We start from the raw sequence: 24,223 nt of genomic DNA on the forward strand, positions 1-24,223 counted from the left end.
TTTAGAGACTTAGGTTAAATTGAATCATTGAATATAACACAAAGCACTCATGCAACTGAGATGCAATAATTTAGATGATCTTATCATGCTTAGCTTACTGCACTGTTACCTATCAAGCAGGACTGAATCTCAAGATATCTACAGAGGGGGCTGTATGGCGTTATCTACAGGGGGGACTGTATGGCGCTATCAACAGAGGGGGCTGTATGGCGTTATCTACAGGGGGGACTGTATGGCGCTATCTACAGAGGGGTCTGTATGGCGCTATCTACAGGGGGGTCTGTATGGCGCTATCTACAGGGGGGACTGTATGGCGCTATCTACAGGGGGGACTGTATGGCGCTATCTACAGGGGGGACTGTATGGCGCTATCTACAGGGGGGACTGTATGGCGCTATCTACAGGGGGGACTGTATGGCGCTATCTACAGGGGGGACTGTATGGCGCTATCTACAGGGGGGACTGTATGGCGCTATCTACAGAGGGGGCTGTATGGCGTTATCTACAGGGGGGCTGTATGGCGTTATCTACAGGGGGCTGTATGGTGTTATCTACAGGGGGGACTTTATGGCGTTATCTACAGTGGGGTCTGTATGGCGTTATCTACAGGGGTTCTGTATGGCGTTCCCTACAGGGGGGGTCTGTAGGGAAAGTCATACAGCCCCCCCCTGTAGGGAACGCCATACAGACCCCCCTTTAGGGAACGCCATACAGACCCCCCTGTAGGGAACGCTATACAGCCCCCCCTGTAGGGAACGCTATACAGCCCCCCCTGTAGGGAACGCCTTACAGCCCCCCCCTGTAGGGAACGCTATACAGCCCCCCCCCCTGTAGGGAACGCCATACACCCCCAATCACTCAAAAAAATGCGACCTACAGTGTGAAAAGACAAAAGACATGTATCCCCTATCCACAGGATAGGGGATACATGTGTGATCGCTGGCATTGATAGGGAGAGCGGGGGACCGAAAGTCCCCCGAAGTTCTCCATCACTCACCTCTGACTTCCGGTGTCTGCGCAGCTCAAGTGTGACCGGCGCTCCATTCATTTCTACGGAGCTGCCGACACAGACCCCGGAAGTCCGAGGTTTGTGATGGAGAACTTCAGGGGACTTTCGGTCCCCCGTTCTCCCTATCAATGCCAGCGATCACACACGTATCCCCTATCCTGTGGATAGGGGATACATGTCTTATGTTTAATGGCAGAGCGGGGAGATACTCCCTGCTCTGCCGTAGTGTTCCGTGGCATCGCGCTGTAGCAGCCATAGCGGCAGCTAGCGGAGATTCCGGCCAAGGTGGGGGCCCGTGCCGGCAGGTGACGCGGGCCCCCTCATGCCGCGGCCCCGTAGCAGCCGCTACGGCTGCTATAGCAGTAGTTACGCCCCTGTGTTAGGGGGAGTTCACACTGAGGTTTTTTTCGCGAAAAACGTCAGAAAGTGCCTCCCATTGAAATCCATGAAATTTTTCCTGCGAGCAGTAAAAACCGCATGCGGGAAAAAGAAGCGCAATGCCCTTTCTTCGGGCGTTTCTGTCTCTGACTTCCCATTGACAACAATGGCAGGCAGAAAATGCGTTTTTTGCTGCGTTTCCCTGCCCACGGCCCGATGGCCGAAAAACGCCACAAAAAAACGCAATGAAAAACGCGGGAAGTGTTCTACCGGCAGGTCAAAATATGCCTCAAAATTCCGGAAGGAATTATGAGGCAGATTTTTCTACATAAAAACTTCTCCCTTCTGACATGAACTTTTTAACTTCATCTACCTGTCCTCTGCAGTCTGCACGTCCTCCACTCGTCCTGTGTCTGTCCTCCGCTCATCCTATGAGTTCTCCGGCAGTCCTGACTGTACTGTCCAGCCGCCCGAAGTCTTACGTCGCACCGCCCCCTGTCCTCTCCCCTGCCTGAGCGCTCCTCCTACCACCAGCATCGCCGTCCTGTCCTATTCATCTGTGCCAGATTGGCAGTGCAGTGTAGCGGCTATCACCGGGCCCGGGCACCCGCCCCCTCCCTCCCGATTGGTAGTGCAGTGTGGCGGCTATCACCGGGCCCCCGCCCCCTCCCTCCCCTCATGCCTAGTGTTGTGATGCTACTAGGCATGAGGGGGCCCGTGCCGCCAGGCCTGGTACATAAAATGTAATGTGCCTGTCAGGGCGACACGGGCCCTCCCATGCCGCGGGCCCCGTAGCAGCTGCTACGGCTGCTACTGTGGTAGTTACGCCACTGAACGGGCCCCCTTCCCACGCGGGGCCCTTGTGCAGCTGCACCGGCTGCACATGCGGTATGTCCGCCCCTGCATTACTGTGTTTGTCTGATCATTTGTTTTTGTCCAACCCTGTAAATGTTCTTTGCTTTATGGAATATTTCATGTTGGCCAATCCATGTTTTTACTTTCAATATGTGTTGAGTTACAATGCCTGCTGAAGAGTCAGTGCTCGGCCAATATTTCAGTTTGTCCTTTCCCACGTACTCAGTTTCCCCCATATCTGTTGGCCCCTTAAAAAAGAATCAGGCCGAGCCTTGTTTCCCCGGACAGCAGATAATGGGGGACAGTCGAGATGACCCCATATACATTAGCCTGCCAGAAAATTCTGTTGAAATCAACTAAACAGTCATCTAATGTGTATGGCCGGCTTAGGTGACCATGAATGGCTGAGCAACTCTTCATGTAGATCAGCCATTACTACTGGAGATGTTCTGTCCACCTATCATTGTATGAGGACCCAGTAGTATCTATGATGAGATCCACCATGCTCACACACCAATGTGTGGTCCCCATTTAGATATTTTTTCCAAAGTAGTATTATACCTTTAGACTGGCTCTTTACCAAGAGTGGAAACTTTAGTCTATTGGTCATCTTGACTTTAATGCATTGGGTTATGTGTCTGCACTTTTTTTTATTAGTTATTGTTTTTTATGCAGAGGATTATACCTTGTAGACAAAGTAATAAAACCAGTGGCATCAAAATTAACCATAGGACCTCACAGCCAAAATTGGGGTACCATCCCGTAACCACCATCAGTAGCATGTAAGGAAAGGTTTTCTCTCTATCCCCTTGGACTTTTCCTAAATTCTTTAGTTTCTCAGCGCTCACTCCTTCCCTTTATCCACTGCCTCTCTACTTCCACCCCTTTCCCAGCAGCAGTAAATACCCCTTAACTCTGAGGCTTCTTCAACAGTGGGTGATACCACCTCAGCTGCTGGGCAACAAAGCCTGCTACTTGCCCTACCCCTTGGTCCATATGTATACTAGGGAGGCTGGTTAGTTAACCTTTGGCTATAGGGGAGCAAATTTGGGCCCGGCAGCTATTGCTATGCCTGCTACCATGATAGTTATCCTTGGACCAAAACTGAGCATATAGGTCTGTCCAAGGCAAACAACTGCTTCTTCTACAAAGATGAGGAGACTGGGATAGAGTGTGACTAAAGTGGTCATTTATTGACATAAAGTCTGCTGGAAGCTAAATGTAAATTATATTGTACATAATACTAGTAACTCAATTATAATGAAGGAAGAGTATTGTCATGGGTTATTGGGGGTGGTGGCTAATTTAGGGTATATTCAAACAAAGTGCCATCATTAACCATTATTGGAAGTCTTCTTTATTATGGGATTTAACTTCATAAATCCAAAAGACTAACACTAAGTCACAAGAGAATCCAAATGACTAACACTAAGTCACAAGAGAATCCAAACGACTAACACTAAATCACAAGAAACCTAACACCGCACTAAGTGATGTCCTCTGAGAGTCCGTGTAACATGTCATGAGTTTTACTGGGAAATCCACATGTACAGTAAATACGTTCCATGAGAAGAATATTTGCAAAAGTACATCAATATTGCTGCCGATATTTCCTAACAAGTTGGTTTACACCTATTCTGAACCAATCCACCCATGGCACACCTAATTATTAGTGAAGTCATAACCCTTTCCTGAAAAGGACAAATCCTGACCGGCTACAAATCAGGACTGTCTTCTAAAATGTGAATTGTTTGATAGGTGTGAAATTGAATTATATTCAGCAGATCATGACTGTTTCTATTTATTTCTATGGGATTCAACTTGAAAGGGCATCAGTCTTTTGCCACGACCAGTGTTTTTACAGAATCCATCTCAATCAGTTCTTTGTTTTATTATTTATTTATTTCCAGTTGCTTACATATCGACAACATATTCTACAGTGCTGTACAAAGATGTCATCACTCCCATCCGTCCCTGTCCCTAATGTGGCTCAAAATCCAATTTCCATATCTTTCAAACACATACTAGAAACAATTTCATTGGAAGCCAATGGGAAACCCACACAAACAAAGGGAGGTCATACAAAGCCCATGCAGATGTTGTCCTTGATCAGATTCATACCCAGGACCCCCAGAGCTCAATGGCACCAGTGCTTGCCATTGAGCCAGTGTGCTGCCCTTGAGGTCAATGAGTGACGGATTCAAAAACTGATACACTTTTGTCAATTCGTCATCAGTTCTTCAGAAGAACACAACCTATAGAAGACATGGCATGAGTTATATTGCCGGGCTGAGGAACGCTTCATTCTGCATAATGGCTTTTTCATTTTGCGCAAGAGGCAAATATATGTGACACGACACAAACAAGAAAACCAGCAGCACTTCTGTGGCCTGTCGATGTAATAGTACCCCCTGGGTGCCTGGCACAATGGTCTCGCAATACATGAAATGAGAAGCAGTATCCAGATACGGGACCTCGTTTCTCCTCATCTTGCAGGTGTTTTGACTGTGGCCTCAATATTTTTTTAGGTTCCTCTCAGTATCTGCTCATTGGGTAATGTGCTTGTTGCATTATTGCGGATGTATCTTGTCCCTGAATAGTTTCTTGCTGGTTGTCATGTCTTTCTTCCGCCTCTGGTCATTTCTGTGCTGTCTTCTTGGTTTATGTCTTTGATAAACAGCTGCGTTTGTGTGTACTGGAGCATCACTAGGCTAGGCCGAGCACCGAGGAAATCCTGCATGGATTACTCAGTACAGTCGACCCTGAGCCAGAAGAAGCTTATTATCTAAACAAGAGCTGCTGTTCAGCCTTAAGCTCCAGGCCAGATAAGATAAGTCAAATGGAAATTAAGCCATGTTATAGATTTCAAGTCATTTTTTGTGTCAAAGTTTAATATGATAGATTGCTGAAGGGTTTGTACACTTAGTCACCTTTATGAGCAAATATTGTCAATGTACCAAGACTATGCTAGACATAAAGATAGATACATTTGAGATAGAAAAATGGTGACATAAATAAAGATGATAGATAGATAGATAGATAGATAGATAGATAGATAGATAGATAGATAGATAGATAGATAGATAGATAGATAGATAGATAGATAGATAGATAGATAGATAGATAGATAGATAGATAGATAGATAGATAGATAGGACAAAGAATAGATAGAACCTATGAGATTGATTGATAGATATGAAATTAATATTTGTCTATATCTATCTATCTATCTATCTATCTATCTATCTAATAGATAGGTAGATAGATATGAGATAGATAGATAGATAGATATGAGATAGATAGATATGAGATAGATAGATATGAGATAGATAGATAGATAGATAGATAGATAGATAGATAGATAGATAGATAGATAGATAGATAGATAGATAGATAGATAGATAGATAGATAGATAGATAGATATGAGATAGATAGATATGAGATAGATAGATATGAGATAGAGAGATAGATAGATAGATAGATAGATAATAGATAGATGATAGATAGATAGATAGATAGATAGATAGATAGATAGATAGATAGATAGATAGATAGATAGATAGATAGATAGATAGATAGATAGATATGAGATAGATAGATAGATAGATAGATAGATAGATAGATAGATAGATAGATAGATAGATAGATAGATAGATAGATAGATAGATAGATGGATAGATAGATAGATATGAGATAGATAGATAGATAGATAGATAGATAGATAGATAGATAGATAGATAGATAGATAGATAGATAGATAGATAGATAGGACAAAGAATAGATAGAACCTATGAGATTGATTGATAGATATGAAATTAATATTTGTCTATATCTATCTATCTATCTATCTATCTATCTATCTATCTATCTATCTATCTAATAGATAGGTAGATAGATATGAGATAGATAGATAGATAGATAGATAGATAGATAGATAGATAGATAGATAGATAGATAGATAGATAGATAGATGATAGATAGATAGATAGATAGATAGATAGATAGATAGATAGATAGATAGATAGATAGATAGATAGATATGAGATAGATAGATAGATAGATAGATAGATAGATAGATAGATAGATAGATAGATAGATAGATAGATAGATAGATAGATAGATAGATAGATAGATACAGTGGAGTAGCTATAGGGGTCGCAGCGGTCGCAACTGCGACCGGGCCCCGTAGCTAGGGGGGCCCGCAGGCCCCCCTCACCACACTAGCGCTGCAATGATTGCTCTACATTGCTGGGTCCCTGCTGTGGTAAAAAAGAGACTCAGTAATGTAGCAAGCATTGGTGGCAGCTCAGCTGTCAGAGAGTCATTGCGTGGAGGGGGAACAAGACGGTGGAAAATGAATGATAGATGAATCCACTCATCTTACGAGACCCAGGCCCGCCCACTGTACTGTCCACCCAATCAGCTCACTTCTTGCTGTTTCCCTCTTCCTCGTGACCTGTTCAGAGGGAAAGGAATGGCTACAGCAAGAAGATGGTGTGCGTGTCTGCTGCTCCCCTGCAGTACCAGCTGCTGACCCCACAGCAGATGTAAGTAGCAACTAGTAATCCAGCTCTTAACCCCTTCACTGTGTGTATGTATGTCTGTCATGCTGAGCAGTCACACCTCAGGGCTGACAGTTTAGCATAACAGACAAAGTATCTATCTATCTATCTATCTATCTATCTATCTATCTATCTATCTATCTATCTATCTATCTATCTATCTATCTATCTATCTCATATCTATCTATCTATCTATCTATCTATCTATCTATCTATCTATCTATCTATCTATCTATCTATCTATCTATCTATCTATCTATCTATCTATCTATCTATCTATCTCATATCTATCTATCTATCTATCTATCTATCTATCTATCTATCTATCTATCTATCTATCTATCTATCTATCTATCTATCTATCTATCTATCTATTTATCTATCTATCTATCTATCTATCTATCTATCTATCTATCTATCTATCTATCTATCTATCTATCTATCTATCTATCTATCTCATATCTATCTATCTATCTATCTATCTATCTATCTATCTATCTATCTATCTATCTATCTATCTATCTATCTATCTATCTATCTATCTATCTCATATCTACACTGGCGTAGCTATAGGGGTCGCAATTGCGACCGGGCCCCGAAGCCAGGGGGGCCCACAGCCCCCCGCACCACATCAATAAAAAGTTACTATAGTAACTCGGGCCGCGGGCCCTTGTTACTATAGTAACAGACTGACCTTACCTTCCTGGTTCCGGATCGCAGCGGAGGTCCTGACGTCACAGCGCTATGTACCGCGCACAACATCGAGAGGACAGAACTTCTGCCGCGGCTGAAGAGGAAGGTAAGATTAGTTGCCCTGACTGGCGGGGTCCGACTCCCGGGACCCGGCAATCAGCTGTTTTGAAGGGGCCGCAGCACTCGTACGCAAGCTGCTCCCCTTCATTCCGGTCACACTGTGAATCGGTGTCAGCGATTCACAGTGTGAGCGAGTAGTGAAATGAAGGGGAAGCAGCTCTCGTACGAGTGCTGCGGCCCCTTCAAAACAGCTGATTGGCGGGTCCCGGGAGTCGGACCCCGCCAGTCAGGGCAACTAATCTTACCTTCCTCTTCAGCCGCGGCGGAAGTTCTGTCCTCTCGATGTTGTGCGCGGTACATAGCGCTGTGACGTCAGGACCTCCGCTGCGATCCGGAACTATCCTGAGGAAAGGCCATCAATGTTTAGGGACTGGACAACCCCTTTAAGCCTACGATGTAGCAGGCTTAGAGGGCCCATGAGACAGGATCACAGATTGTGTGATCCTGTTTGCTGGGCCCTGTATCTAAGACAATCACATGGTAGGCTTAGATACATGGCCCATGTGTGATCCTGTCTGTGGGACCCTGTATCTAAGCCTACCACACTGTCGGTTTAGATACAGGGCCCCAGCACACAGTAATCTTATACTGTATAAGATTACTGTCTGCTGGACCCTGAATCTAAGCCTATGTTGTGGTAGGCTTAGATACAGGGTCCCACAGACAGTATCACACATGGGCCCTGTATCTAAGCCTAACACATGTGTTACTAATCATTTTTTGTGTGTTTTCTTACAGGTTCGGTCGTTGGACTACGTCGGATTCCAGGACTACTTCGATGACGGCTTTTTTTTTTGTTATTAATAAAATGGTTAATGAGGGTTGTGTGTTTTTTTTTTTATTTCAATAAAATATTTTTTCTATGTCTTTGTGTTTTTTTTTAAACTATATTACTACCACCTTAGTAATGGCCGCCGGCTGATTGACAGCATCCATTGCTAAGGCGGGGCTTAGTGTTAGCCGATGCAGAGGCTAACACTAACCCCCATTATTACCCCGGTACCCACCACCACCAGGGGTGCTGGGAAGAGCCGGGTACGATCCAGTACCTGACCATCTGTAGCGATGGTCGGCCACTGGGGTGGCCGCAGGCTGGTATTATCAGGAGGGGAAAGGCCAGATACAGTGGCCCTTCCTACCCTGGTAATGCTGCCTGCTGCTGCTTTATTGTATCTGGCTGGTTATGAAAAATGGGGGGGACCCCACGTCATTTAAAAAAATAAAAAATAATTGGAAAGAACGATGTGGGGTCCCCCCCAATTTTCATAACCAGCCAGATACAACACAGCAGCAGCAGGCAGCATTACAAGGGTGGGAAGGGCCACTGTTTTTGGCCTTCCCCAGCCTAATACTACCAGCCTGCGGCCACCCCGGTGCCTGCCCGTCACTACAGATGGACGGGTACTGGTTCGTACCCGGCTCTTCCCAGTGCTCCTGGTGGCGGTGGGTACCGGGGTAATAATGGGGGTTAGTGTAGCCTCTGCACCGGCTAACACTAAGCCCCGCCTTAGTAATGGAGGTTGTCAATCAGCCGGCGGCCATTACTAAGGCGGTGATAATAAAGTTTAAAAAGATACAAGCACATAGAAAAAATATTTTATTGAGATAAAAAAACACAACCCTCATTAACCATTTTATTGAGAATAAAAAAAACGCCGTCATTGAAGTCCTCGTATCCGAAGTCCAACAACCGAACCTGTAAAAAAAACACAAACACAAAAATAATCAGTAACACATAAAGAAGCAAAATTATTATTCTTACCTATCCTGGGTCCAGCGCTGGAGACGCAATGTCAGCGAGCTGGGCCCTGTATCTAATCCAATCATGTGTGATACTGTCTGCTGGGCCCTGTATCTAATCCAATCATGTGTGATACTGTCTGCTGGGCCCTGTATCTAATCCAATCATGTGTGATACTGTCTGCTGAGCTGTGTATCTAATCCAATCATGTGTGATACTGTCTGCTGGACCCTGTATCTAATCCTATCATGTGTGATACTGTCTGCTGGGCCCTATATCTAATCCTATCATGTGTGATACTGCCTTCTGAGCCACTGTATCTAATCCTATCATGTGTGATACTGTCTGCTGAGCCACTGTATCTAATCCTATCATGTGTGATACTGTCTGCTGGGCCACTGTATCTAATCCTATCTTGTGTGATACTGTCTGCTGAGCCACTGTATCTAATCCTATCCATAGTTTATAGGGTCGTAGTACTATAGATATGCTATGCTGTCTCATATACACACTTTTTTTTGGGCGGACACATATGTATTGGGGCTATTTCCCCTGACATTTTAAGCCCTGAGGGTATGTTCATACGGCAGCGTCTGTTACGGCTGAAATTGCGGTGCTGTTTTCAGGAGAAAACAGCACCGTAATTTCAGCCGTAATGGCATGTGCAGGCGTCTTTCGCTGCGTCCATTACGGACGTAATTGGAGCTGTTTTTCTATGGAGTCCATGGAAAACGGCTCCATTTACGTCTGAAGAAGTGACAGGCACTTCTTTGACGCGGGCGTCTTTTTTACGCGCCGCCTTTTGACAGCGGCGCGTAAAAATAGACAGTCGACACAGAACATCGTAAGACCCATTCAAATGAATGGGCAGATGTTTGCCAACGCTTTTGAGACGCATTTTCGGGCGTAATTCAATGCTAAAACGCCCGAATTACGTCCGTAAATAGGGTGTGTGAACCCAGCCTTAGTGGCGCCCCGGCTGCTAGTGCTGCATTGTTGGGTCACTTAGGAGACCCAGCGATGCAGCTGAAAGCTGCGGACCGTCGGCCATGAGAAGTTTGCGGGGGGGGGGGGGCCCAGTAAGAATTTTTGCATCGGGGCCCATGAGCCTTTAGCTACGCCCCTGGATAGATAGATAGATAGATAGATAGATAGATGTGATTTGCGTTTTCCCATTCCATATCAGTTTCTTTCACGCATCCTTCAAATATGGAATAAAACCCAGAAGCTAAATCCTGTAACATGCAGATATAGATGGTGGTTACTACTATGGTGCGGAGCAGCAAGGGAGCCAAACAATGGCTCCCTCTGACATAACCTCCGAAAACGGCAGGGAATCTTTACAAAAGTTATACTGAGAAATTGATTGATGCCTCCTCAGTATAACCCCCTATTCATCAGCAATATCCCTGCCTCACAACTTTTTGGATGGTCAAAGTGGAACACTTCTGGTTCATTGTGAAAGATCCATTTTTTCGGATCTATGTCAGAATTTGCAGGACACCAGCTAGGTGAAGGAGTTGCACAGACTCTACAGGTACAAAATAGTAGAAAAATTTGAATGGATACTATTTAGAAATTAGCATTTAGGAAGCAAATGAACAATAAAAAAATCAGTGCAAATGTGTACGTCCTTTACAGAAAAAAAAGTCTAGAATATTTTTATATAATCAAATAACAAATATGGAGATATGTTGTTTAGGACGTTAATCTGTGAGTGGGTTTGGTCTATTCAAGCCCCTATTGCTGCTGAAACGTACAATCCGGAACCATATATTGTAGCTGTATCCACTATTACATGTAAAACCTGCTCTCATTTGTGCAATTTTATTTCTTTGCACATAATTCCTAATGAATGTAGCAGAGCTCAATTTGTAAGTTCAGTGTTTAACTCTCTTGTATAAACTTATATTGCTTTGTTGAAAAACGACCTCTGTGATGTTGGGCTATACTTTGCTAAAAATAAAATGCAGCTATATCATGTGTACGGTTAAAATGTTACGCATTTCCCAGATCTGATCTAAGATTTAGCCGTGCACTACGTCTGTATATAAAGATGTTTTGTACCCGCTTGAAAGTTTTGTGATATTTTCCGTCATTAAACCTCTTTGTCCTTGTCTGACTTATGTATGACCCTCCAGAATGTCAGTCGCCCCATTATGTGCTATTCCTAAACAGGTTCTGCTCTATGAAAGGAGTGTGTGAATTATCTAGCACAGCAGTGCATTGTGTAAAGCTTGCAGGAACAGCACAGGAAGATTCAGAGCCAGACAGCCTGGCTTAGTGGGAACACGTAAAGCAGAGGAAACGGCGCACACACAGCCAAGCACACATGTTGTTCGACAGTAAGATCAAAACGCTTGTCGTATTCCAGGCAGAAGGAAGCAGATTATCTGCACAGCTCTGATTTCTTATGATGTTCTGTATAAATAGGGTGCTGAAGACCCGAACCCAAGACAGGACATTCCAGAGAAGCACAATCCATATGGTTACCAAGAGTCGAAATCTACTGAGGGACTCAAACAGCACAGAAGTATAAATCCATAGCGCACTGAGGTTTCCATATATAAGGTAAGTTCTCTTAAAGGGGCAGTAAATATAAAACTGGGCTTTAAAAGTGATTATTGACAGACAGGAGTAAGGCCCAATCTACCGTGCAGCTTATAGGTTGGAGCTCCTTACATTTACATTGATCTGTATGTAAGTGCAGGGATGTGGTGCAGAGACAGAGCTCCCTCTCTGCCTCCTCCTGCAGATCAGCAATGGGCACAAGCAACTGAGGGCCCCTTTACAAGAACAGTGTATAGGCCCCTATCACTCTCCAGAAAATCCCTTTGGTGTGCCAACGCAGAAATCGATGGGAATCATTAGTGTGGTCAAATTGACAGTAGGGATCTCTATTACTTACCACGTGGGAGCTCTTGCCTGCAGGGACTATGTGTAGTGTTGCGTATATGATATGTATACTCCTAAAATATATGTTGACGGTGATAAAAATAAGCTCCAATACTCTTTAAATAAAAGTCCCTAACTTAAATGCAGATGTATTATCATATTATTGGGAATCTTAAAGGAGGGGAATACAGATGTAGCAGAAAGGAATTTGTTATTTCACGCTGTGTTGTTTGTACAACATGATCTCTGAGTAAAGATAATGCAGTTCGCTAGCTTGCAGCCCTATGTAAAACCATAGACAATGCATAATGAGAATACGATGAGTCGTGCCAAATGAAAAACTCAGCTTTGGTATATAATATATATATATATATATATAGATATATATATATATATATATATATAGATCTATATAGATATATATTATAATACTGCTAAAATACAAAGTACCAGTTGCGCTCCTTCATAATCTACCCTGTTGATATCCAGTGCCACAACACTGGTATTAGGGGCTGCAGCTGCAGTGGGGGTAGTTTTGTTTATTTGCATATGTCTCAGCTACATTGATGGATACAGAAATAGATCCCTCTGGACAACTCCATGTCTACATGCGAGATACAGCAGAGCTGAGTTTGTCACATATAGAATAGTTATAACTCAGTGAGTATCATTTTGGAAAAAACGAGAATTAAGATATTCATTTCTCTGATAGATGTTTCCTACGGATGAGCCGGGTGCGTAGAAGTTCAAAGTCGTACTGTACAGGTCTGAATCGTGAGGTGACAATAGGAAATAATAATGAATGCGTTGTGAATAAGTTGCTGTGCATATATAATCATAATCTGTTGTAGCGGTGGCCAGCCTTTAGATTTCCCGTCTTTGAAGTCTAATTGTCTTTTTTGTCTTTTGACAAAAAGACAATAAATTAAATTAACCCTATGTCTGCAGAGAATTGTCATAGGAGTTGTAGGTTCTCTTTTCCAAGCAGTCTTGGATAACCCCTCCGAAGTTGAGCTTCAGCTCTAGTATTCTTATCTAAGAATGATTGACAGCAATGTATGGAGTGTATATCCTCCAAGTGTATTGATTTTGGCAGTATAGTGCCAAATTTCTTTGGTATATATCACAAAAATCGAGTTCTAAGGATTTTCTTCAATTCTGCCAAATTGAACGGTTGCAGACTGCTTCCCTGGTGTCTTTATGGCATCTAACATATGTCAGACGTAGGGAGAAGCCTAGTCCAGCACCGGGTTCTGAGACACATTTGGGGTTGCAGTTGGGGCATTTGTGGCTGGAATGGAGGCAGCTATTGCAGATACTCTGGAGAGAATCTGTGGCTGGAAAGGGAGCTGCTGTGAAGAGTGCAGGGACTAGTCGGGAGGGGACAGACTGTTACCACTGGGTGAGAGTTGTCTTCTACCTTTTGTTTTTCATTTTCAAATGTTGGAGAGTATGGGAGAATCCTATGGTTGTAATACAGCTACAATGCCGGACCTCCAGTGGTTCTACTGAACCAGACTTAGATCAACATAGGACCCTATGGCCGCCGACTGCCGCATACAGGCAGAGAATGAATGTAGAGGTGGCTAGGCATGTTTCCATAAATCCTATAGAGCAGAATGGATAGAGACATACATATGCCTAGCCACCTTTCCATTGATTCTCCACCTGGATGTGCCCGCCTCACCAGGCAGAGGGTCAGGGGTACGGGAACCCCTGTTCTCCAGATAGGTGTGAATCCCACTTGCATCTATCAGACATTTTTGGCATATCCCATGGATAAACCCTCTAAGTCCAGTTCAGTTGAACCACGGAAGGTATATCTTACTAGATGTACTATTTCTAATGGAAGGATGTAGAGCATGAGAACAACTTCTAGATCTTCTGAAATCCTGTAATAGGAGAATTACCAAGTAGTTTGTCCAATTCAGTATTTAATGTCAGAACTTTCTAATGCAACTACAGTAAAAAAAAATATGTTTTCTAGCAAACCGGAGGAATTTTAGACAGAACTCACACTTTTGTTCAGGAGATCTGTTCTCACGTCCACTATTATTTACCCAAAGCAGGAAGGGAAGGCAAAGTCTAGACAAGGGAGGAGGGCACGAGCGAGGAGAAGAAACATTCCCAAACTTCCCTAAAAGCTTAAAGTAAATAATATCCACTTTAAATTGAACACTAATTATTTTTCAAATGCTCTTCAAGGGGTTGTATACCCCTAGTTAAATGTCCGATTAGACCATGTTAAGCTAACGGGGGTTTTCCACTTGGCACCCCTCGGACCCCAATCTGTCACCTAAAGCTGAGAGCAGAACAGCGCACCTTTGGAGCACCACCCCTGTTCATTCATTTACCTGGACAACTTGTAATGCTCGCTTTTCCCTTCATCTGGGAAATTAAACATTTGCATTTTGGGTCCAGTCATGATCGCCTGCAATCATCTTGTCCTTAATTCGGACAACCCCTGTATAAAGACGGCAAGGATTCAGTTAGCTGTCCTAGCCCTGTATCTAAATGCAAAGGCAGAGTAGTTTGTTGGCACCCCCCTAGCGGCACCCAGGGTGCATGCCTCCCAGCCACTAGCTTTAACTGATGTTATGTGGGCAGAATATATACCCAGAATTCTCACCCTGAAGGTACCTGCAGGTTATACATTCCTATGCTTGCAAATAACAGGCAATGTGTGCTCCAAGTCCCTGTCGCATTAGTGTATATATCCTCTTATAGCCTGACAGACGGCATCTCCACAGTAATCCGTGCAGTAGTGAAATGGAACCAGGCAGTAGTCTTTTAACCTCAACTTAGCATCTCTAAAGCTTTACAAATACTTCTTTGTTTGCAAATTTTATGCAGAAAAAAAATATATGATTGGTGTATGCAGAGATTTTTTTAATAACGTAATGGAAAAAAGTTCATGTTTGCTCTTACCAGCTTGCACAATATTGCTGTTTATGGTTTTACAAACTACATAGTTTTCTAAGCGTTACATTTTTGTTTTCGGAGAGGGCGGAGGGCTGGAGTGGGAGAAGGAATAAACTCTGCTAGTAGGGGCACTAATAATAAGTGAGCTGGGTGTTCAGTTAAAAAAAGTCCTAAACCTAGGAAAAAGTTTTACCTACCTTCAATCACATGGGCAGCACTGTTGCCTGGGCTTCTGGTTTTTTTTCTGTCTAAGGACAACATCTGCATGGAGTTTGTATGATCTCCCTATGTTTGCATGGGTTTCCTCTGGGTACTTTTTTCCACACTCCAAAAATATACTCATAGGTTAATTTGCCTTCTACAAAATTGGCCCTAATATAACAATTCCAGAATATAATAGATAAAGAGTCTCAAACCACTTTTACTTCTATAGAACCGATAAAAACACAGGGACATATACAAAACCACCGAAAAAGGCCATACTTACAAATGGACACAGCCAGGCCAGAAATGCTGATGAAAGGGCGAGCAGGTGCTTTAAATAATAATAGCCACTCCCACTAGTCTTGAGGGGAGTGGTGTGTGGTGCATGGGATGTGTAGTAAGAAATAATAAATGAATAGTGTGTGTGCAAGTGTAATACTATAAGTGAAATATAGGGGGCAGTAATAAATGAAGTGCCTCAATAGAAATAAATGGATAATGGGGTGCAAGTGAGTGAAACATGGAGGGATAGTGTGTACGTCATGAGGCACAACGTGTATAGCCAGGTAGAAGCCTATTTGTGACGCCTTGATAATTCATAGAGCGGGCTACCCTGCTTGCTATGCCAAACAACAACACACCATGCTCTCCCAGCATCAAAGACCCGGCTGTGTCCAAGAGAAGCGAATATACATAATAATGAAAAATACCTGGGGTATTGGTAATCATTTTGGCCAAAAGGACGCAAGCTCGCAATCCACGACAAGGATCCCCAGACTTGCGAGTCCCTAACTCCTAAACTGGAACAGAACGTTCCTGATACACAAACAGAACCGATAAAAACACAGGGACATATACAAAACCACCGAAAAAGGCCATACTTACAAATGGACACAGCCAGGCCAGAAATGCTGATGAAAGGGCGAGCAGGTGCTTTAAATAATAATAGCCACTCCCACTAGTCTTGAGGGGAGTGGTGTGTGGTGCATGGGATGTGTAGTAAGAAATAATAAATGAATAGTGTGTGTGCAAGTGTAATACTATAAGTGAAATATAGGGGGCAGTAATAAATGAAGTGCCTCAATAGAAATAAATGGATAATGGGGTGCAAGTGAGTGAAACATGGAGGGATAGTGTGTACGTCATGAGGCACAACGTGTATAGCCAGGTAGAAGCCTATTTGTGACGCCTTGATAATTCATAGAGCGGGCTACCCTGCTTGCTATGCCAAACAACAACACACCATGCTCTCCCAGCATCAAAGACCCGGCTGTGTCCAAGAGAAGCGAATATACATAATAATGAAAAATACCTGGGGTATTGGTAATCATTTTGGCCAAAAGGACGCAAGCTCGCAATCCACGACAAGGATCCCCAGACTTGCGAGTCCCTAACTCCTAAACTGGAACAGAACGTTCCTGATACACAAACAGAACCGATAAAAACACAGGGACATATACAAAACCACCGAAAAAGGCCATACTTACAAATGGACACAGCCAGGCCAGAAATGCTGATGAAAGGGCGAGCAGGTGCTTTAAATAATAATAGCCACTCCCACTAGTCTTGAGGGGAGTGGTGTGTGGTGCATGGGATGTGTAGTAAGAAATAATAAATGAATAGTGTGTGTGCAAGTGTAATACTATAAGTGAAATATAGGGGGCAGTAATAAATGAAGTGCCTCAATAGAAATAAATGGATAATGGGGTGCAAGTGAGTGAAACATGGAGGGATAGTGTGTACGTCATGAGGCACAACGTGTATAGCCAGGTAGAAGCCTATTTGTGACGCCTTGATAATTCATAGAGCGGGCTACCCTGCTTGCTATGCCAAACAACAACACACCATGCTCTCCCAGCATCAAAGACCCGGCTGTGTCCAAGAGAAGCGAATATACATAATAATGAAAAATACCTGGGGTATTGGTAATCATTTTGGCCAAAAGGACGCAAGCTCGCAATCCACGACAAGGATCCCCAGACTTGCGAGTCCCTAACTCCTAAACTGGAACAGAACGTTCCTGATACACAAACAGAACCGATAAAAACACAGGGACATATACAAAACCACCGAAAAAGGCCATACTTACAAATGGACACAGCCAGGCCAGAAATGCTGATGAAAGGGCGAGCAGGTGCTTTAAATAATAATAGCCACTCCCACTAGTCTTGAGGGGAGTGGTGTGTGGTGCATGGGATGTGTAGTAAGAAATAATAAATGAATAGTGTGTGTGCAAGTGTAATACTATAAGTGAAATATAGGGGGCAGTAATAAATGAAGTGCCTCAATAGAAATAAATGGATAATGGGGTGCAAGTGAGTGAAACATGGAGGGATAGTGTGTACGTCATGAGGCACAACGTGTATAGCCAGGTAGAAGCCTATTTGTGACGCCTTGATAATTCATAGAGCGGGCTACCCTGCTTGCTATGCCAAACAACAACACACCATGCTCTCCCAGCATCAAAGACCCGGCTGTGTCCAAGAGAAGCGAATATACATAATAATGAAAAATACCTGGGGTATTGGTAATCATTTTGGCCAAAAGGACGCAAGCTCGCAATCCACGACAAGGATCCCCAGACTTGCGAGTCCCTAACTCCTAAACTGGAACAGAACGTTCCTGATACACAAACAGAACCGATAAAAACACAGGGACATATACAAAACCACCGAAAAAGGCCATACTTACAAATGGACACAGCCAGGCCAGAAATGCTGATGAAAGGGCGAGCAGGTGCTTTAAATAATAATAGCCACTCCCACTAGTCTTGAGGGGAGTGGTGTGTGGTGCATGGGATGTGTAGTAAGAAATAATAAATGAATAGTGTGTGTGCAAGTGTAATACTATAAGTGAAATATAGGGGGCAGTAATAAATGAAGTGCCTCAATAGAAATAAATGGATAATGGGGTGCAAGTGAGTGAAACATGGAGGGATAGTGTGTACGTCATGAGGCACAACGTGTATAGCCAGGTAGAAGCCTATTTGTGACGCCTTGATAATTCATAGAGCGGGCTACCCTGCTTGCTATGCCAAACAACAACACACCATGCTCTCCCAGCATCAAAGACCCGGCTGTGTCCAAGAGAAGCGAATATACATAATAATGAAAAATACCTGGGGTATTGGTAATCATTTTGGCCAAAAGGACGCAAGCTCGCAATCCACGACAAGGATCCCCAGACTTGCGAGTCCCTAACTCCTAAACTGGAACAGAACGTTCCTGATACACAAACAGAACCGATAAAAACACAGGGACATATACAAAACCACCGAAAAAGGCCATACTTACAAATGGACACAGCCAGGCCAGAAATGCTGATGAAAGGGCGAGCAGGTGCTTTAAATAATAATAGCCACTCCCACTAGTCTTGAGGGGAGTGGTGTGTGGTGCATGGGATGTGTAGTAAGAAATAATAAATGAATAGTGTGTGTGCAAGTGTAATACTATAAGTGAAATATAGGGGGCAGTAATAAATGAAGTGCCTCAATAGAAATAAATGGATAATGGGGTGCAAGTGAGTGAAACATGGAGGGATAGTGTGTACGTCATGAGGCACAACGTGTATAGCCAGGTAGAAGCCTATTTGTGACGCCTTGATAATTCATAGAGCGGGCTACCCTGCTTGCTATGCCAAACAACAACACACCATGCTCTCCCAGCATCAAAGACCCGGCTGTGTCCAAGAGAAGCGAATATACATAATAATGAAAAATACCTGGGGTATTGGTAATCATTTTGGCCAAAAGGACGCAAGCTCGCAATCCACGACAAGGATCCCCAGACTTGCGAGTCCCTAACTCCTAAACTGGAACAGAACGTTCCTGATACACAAACAGAACCGATAAAAACACAGGGACATATACAAAACCACCGAAAAAGGCCATACTTACAAATGGACACAGCCAGGCCAGAAATGCTGATGAAAGGGCGAGCAGGTGCTTTAAATAATAATAGCCACTCCCACTAGTCTTGAGGGGAGTGGTGTGTGGTGCATGGGATGTGTAGTAAGAAATAATAAATGAATAGTGTGTGTGCAAGTGTAATACTATAAGTGAAATATAGGGGGCAGTAATAAATGAAGTGCCTCAATAGAAATAAATGGATAATGGGGTGCAAGTGAGTGAAACATGGAGGGATAGTGTGTACGTCATGAGGCACAACGTGTATAGCCAGGTAGAAGCCTATTTGTGACGCCTTGATAATTCATAGAGCGGGCTACCCTGCTTGCTATGCCAAACAACAACACACCATGCTCTCCCAGCATCAAAGACCCGGCTGTGTCCAAGAGAAGCGAATATACATAATAATGAAAAATACCTGGGGTATTGGTAATCATTTTGGCCAAAAGGACGCAAGCTCGCAATCCACGACAAGGATCCCCAGACTTGCGAGTCCCTAACTCCTAAACTGGAACAGAACGTTCCTGATACACAAACAGAACCGATAAAAACACAGGGACATATACAAAACCACCGAAAAAGGCCATACTTACAAATGGACACAGCCAGGCCAGAAATGCTGATGAAAGGGCGAGCAGGTGCTTTAAATAATAATAGCCACTCCCACTAGTCTTGAGGGGAGTGGTGTGTGGTGCATGGGATGTGTAGTAAGAAATAATAAATGAATAGTGTGTGTGCAAGTGTAATACTATAAGTGAAATATAGGGGGCAGTAATAAATGAAGTGCCTCAATAGAAATAAATGGATAATGGGGTGCAAGTGAGTGAAACATGGAGGGATAGTGTGTACGTCATGAGGCACAACGTGTATAGCCAGGTAGAAGCCTATTTGTGACGCCTTGATAATTCATAGAGCGGGCTACCCTGCTTGCTATGCCAAACAACAACACACCATGCTCTCCCAGCATCAAAGACCCGGCTGTGTCCAAGAGAAGCGAATATACATAATAATGAAAAATACCTGGGGTATTGGTAATCATTTTGGCCAAAAGGACGCAAGCTCGCAATCCACGACAAGGATCCCCAGACTTGCGAGTCCCTAACTCCTAAACTGGAACAGAACGTTCCTGATACACAAACAGAACCGATAAAAACACAGGGACATATACAAAACCACCGAAAAAGGCCATACTTACAAATGGACACAGCCAGGCCAGAAATGCTGATGAAAGGGCGAGCAGGTGCTTTAAATAATAATAGCCACTCCCACTAGTCTTGAGGGGAGTGGTGTGTGGTGCATGGGATGTGTAGTAAGAAATAATAAATGAATAGTGTGTGTGCAAGTGTAATACTATAAGTGAAATATAGGGGGCAGTAATAAATGAAGTGCCTCAATAGAAATAAATGGATAATGGGGTGCAAGTGAGTGAAACATGGAGGGATAGTGTGTACGTCATGAGGCACAACGTGTATAGCCAGGTAGAAGCCTATTTGTGACGCCTTGATAATTCATAGAGCGGGCTACCCTGCTTGCTATGCCAAGCAACAACACACCATGCTCTCCCAGCATCAAAGACCCGGCTGTGTCCAAGAGAAGCGAATATACATAATAATGAAAAATACCTGGGGTATTGGTAATCATTTTGGCCAAAAGGACGCAAGCTCGCAATCCACGACAAGGATCCCCAGACTTGCGAGTCCCTAACTCCTAAACTGGAACAGAACGTTCCTGATACACAAACAGAACCGATAAAAACACAGGGACATATACAAAACCACCGAAAAAGGCCATACTTACAAATGGACACAGCCAGGCCAGAAATGCTGATGAAAGGGCGAGCAGGTGCTTTAAATAATAATAGCCACTCCCACTAGTCTTGAGGGGAGTGGTGTGTGGTGCATGGGATGTGTAGTAAGAAATAATAAATGAATAGTGTGTGTGCAAGTGTAATACTATAAGTGAAATATAGGGGGCAGTAATAAATGAAGTGCCTCAATAGAAATAAATGGATAATGGGGTGCAAGTGAGTGAAACATGGAGGGATAGTGTGTACGTCATGAGGCACAACGTGTATAGCCAGGTAGAAGCCTATTTGTGACGCCTTGATAATTCATAGAGCGGGCTACCCTGCTTGCTATGCCAAACAACAACACACCATGCTCTCCCAGCATCAAAGACCCGGCTGTGTCCAAGAGAAGCGAATATACATAATAATGAAAAATACCTGGGGTATTGGTAATCATTTTGGCCAAAAGGACGCAAGCTCGCAATCCACGACAAGGATCCCCAGACTTGCGAGTCCCTAACTCCTAAACTGGAACAGAACGTTCCTGATACACAAACAGAACCGATAAAAACACAGGGACATATACAAAACCACCGAAAAAGGCCATACTTACAAATGGACACAGCCAGGCCAGAAATGCTGATGAAAGGGCGAGCAGGTGCTTTAAATAATAATAGCCACTCCCACTAGTCTTGAGGGGAGTGGTGTGTGGTGCATGGGATGTGTAGTAAGAAATAATAAATGAATAGTGTGTGTGCAAGTGTAATACTATAAGTGAAATATAGGGGGCAGTAATAAATGAAGTGCCTCAATAGAAATAAATGGATAATGGGGTGCAAGTGAGTGAAACATGGAGGGATAGTGTGTACGTCATGAGGCACAACGTGTATAGCCAGGTAGAAGCCTATTTGTGACGCCTTGATAATTCATAGAGCGGGCTACCCTGCTTGCTATGCCAAACAACAACACACCATTCTCTCCCAGCATCAAAGACCCGGCTGTGTCCAAGAGAAGCGAATATACATAATAATGAAAAATACCTGGGGTATTGGTAATCATTTTGGCCAAAAGGACGCAAGCTCGCAATCCACGACAAGGATCCCCAGACTTGCGAGTCCCTAACTCCTAAACTGGAACAGAACGTTCCTGATACACAAACAGAACCGATAAAAACACAGGGACATATACAAAACCACCGAAAAAGGCCATACTTACAAATGGACACAGCCAGGCCAGAAATGCTGATGAAAGGGCGAGCAGGTGCTTTAAATAATAATAGCCACTCCCACTAGTCTTGAGGGGAGTGGTGTGTGGTGCATGGGATGTGTAGTAAGAAATAATAAATGAATAGTGTGTGTGCAAGTGTAATACTATAAGTGAAATATAGGGGGCAGTAATAAATGAAGTGCCTCAATAGAAATAAATGGATAATGGGGTGCAAGTGAGTGAAACATGGAGGGATAGTGTGTACGTCATGAGGCACAACGTGTATAGCCAGGTAGAAGCCTATTTGTGACGCCTTGATAATTCATAGAGCGGGCTACCCTGCTTGCTATGCCAAACAACAACACACCATGCTCTCCCAGCATCAAAGACCCGGCTGTGTCCAAGAGAAGCGAATATACATAATAATGAAAAATACCTGGGGTATTGGTAATCATTTTGGCCAAAAGGACGCAAGCTCGCAATCCACGACAAGGATCCCCAGACTTGCGAGTCCCTAACTCCTAAACTGGAACAGAACGTTCCTGATACACAAACAGAACCGATAAAAACACAGGGACATATACAAAACCACCGAAAAAGGCCATACTTACAAATGGACACAGCCAGGCCAGAAATGCTGATGAAAGGGCGAGCAGGTGCTTTAAATAATAATAGCCACTCCCACTAGTCTTGAGGGGAGTGGTGTGTGGTGCATGGGATGTGTAGTAAGAAATAATAAATGAATAGTGTGTGTGCAAGTGTAATACTATAAGTGAAATATAGGGGGCAGTAATAAATGAAGTGCCTCAATAGAAATAAATGGATAATGGGGTGCAAGTGAGTGAAACATGGAGGGATAGTGTGTACGTCATGAGGCACAACGTGTATAGCCAGGTAGAAGCCTATTTGTGACGCCTTGATAATTCATAGAGCGGGCTACCCTGCTTGCTATGCCAAACAACAACACACCATGCTCTCCCAGCATCAAAGACCCGGCTGTGTCCAAGAGAAGCGAATATACATAATAATGAAAAATACCTGGGGTATTGGTAATCATTTTGGCCAAAAGGACGCAAGCTCGCAATCCACGACAAGGATCCCCAGACTTGCGAGTCCCTAACTCCTAAACTGGAACAGAACGTTCCTGATACACAAACAGAACCGATAAAAACACAGGGACATATACAAAACCACCGAAAAAGGCCATACTTACAAATGGACACAGCCAGGCCAGAAATGCTGATGAAAGGGCGAGCAGGTGCTTTAAATAATAATAGCCACTCCCACTAGTCTTGAGGGGAGTGGTGTGTGGTGCATGGGATGTGTAGTAAGAAATAATAAATGAATAGTGTGTGTGCAAGTGTAATACTATAAGTGAAATATAGGGGGCAGTAATAAATGAAGTGCCTCAATAGAAATAAATGGATAATGGGGTGCAAGTGAGTGAAACATGGAGGGATAGTGTGTACGTCATGAGGCACAACGTGTATAGCCAGGTAGAAGCCTATTTGTGACGCCTTGATAATTCATAGAGCGGGCTACCCTGCTTGCTATGCCAAACAACAACACACCATGCTCTCCCAGCATCAAAGACCCGGCTGTGTCCAAGAGAAGCGAATATACATAATAATGAAAAATACCTGGGGTATTGGTAATCATTTTGGCCAAATCATTTTTTTTCACTTTTACTTCTATGTTTTTCATGGCCATATTAAATGTTTAGGGCGTAACAAGTAACCAAAGGGCTCCCTAGCAAAAATTGTAATGTGGCCCCACTTTGTCATGAGGAAGTCCAGAAAGTGGAAAGTCTTTTTTCATTTTTTTATCCTCTAAGCACCTTGCCTTACAATATCCATCACCTTTAACCCTCCTCCTCCTCTACTCACTCAAGTTATATCTCACCTTTTCAACTATTTATTTTATTGTTCTAATCCATCTAAAAATCAT

General features: G+C 43.4%; 1 protein-coding gene across 3 annotated transcripts in view; it reads left to right on the plus strand.

Moving 5' to 3' along the window:
- Positions 1-24,223, plus strand: part of NIM1K (NIM1 serine/threonine protein kinase) — an 89,682-nt gene that overhangs the window by 27,116 nt on the left and 38,343 nt on the right. Inside the window, exons 1-2 of one of the 3 annotated variants that reach the window (XM_075839578.1) lie at positions 6,565-6,790; positions 11,793-11,930. The exons of 1 other annotated variant lie outside the window; for it this stretch is intronic. The gene's annotated coding sequence lies outside the window, so the exon portion shown is untranslated. Of the gene's footprint in view, positions 1-6,564; positions 6,791-11,792; positions 11,931-24,223 lie in introns of those variants that run through there. One more of the 3 variants, XM_075839569.1, reaches the window with a different exon arrangement.

This window comes from Rhinoderma darwinii, chromosome 1, assembly GCF_050947455.1.
Source record: "Rhinoderma darwinii isolate aRhiDar2 chromosome 1, aRhiDar2.hap1, whole genome shotgun sequence".
Classification (NCBI taxonomy): domain Eukaryota; kingdom Metazoa; phylum Chordata; class Amphibia; order Anura; family Rhinodermatidae; genus Rhinoderma; species Rhinoderma darwinii.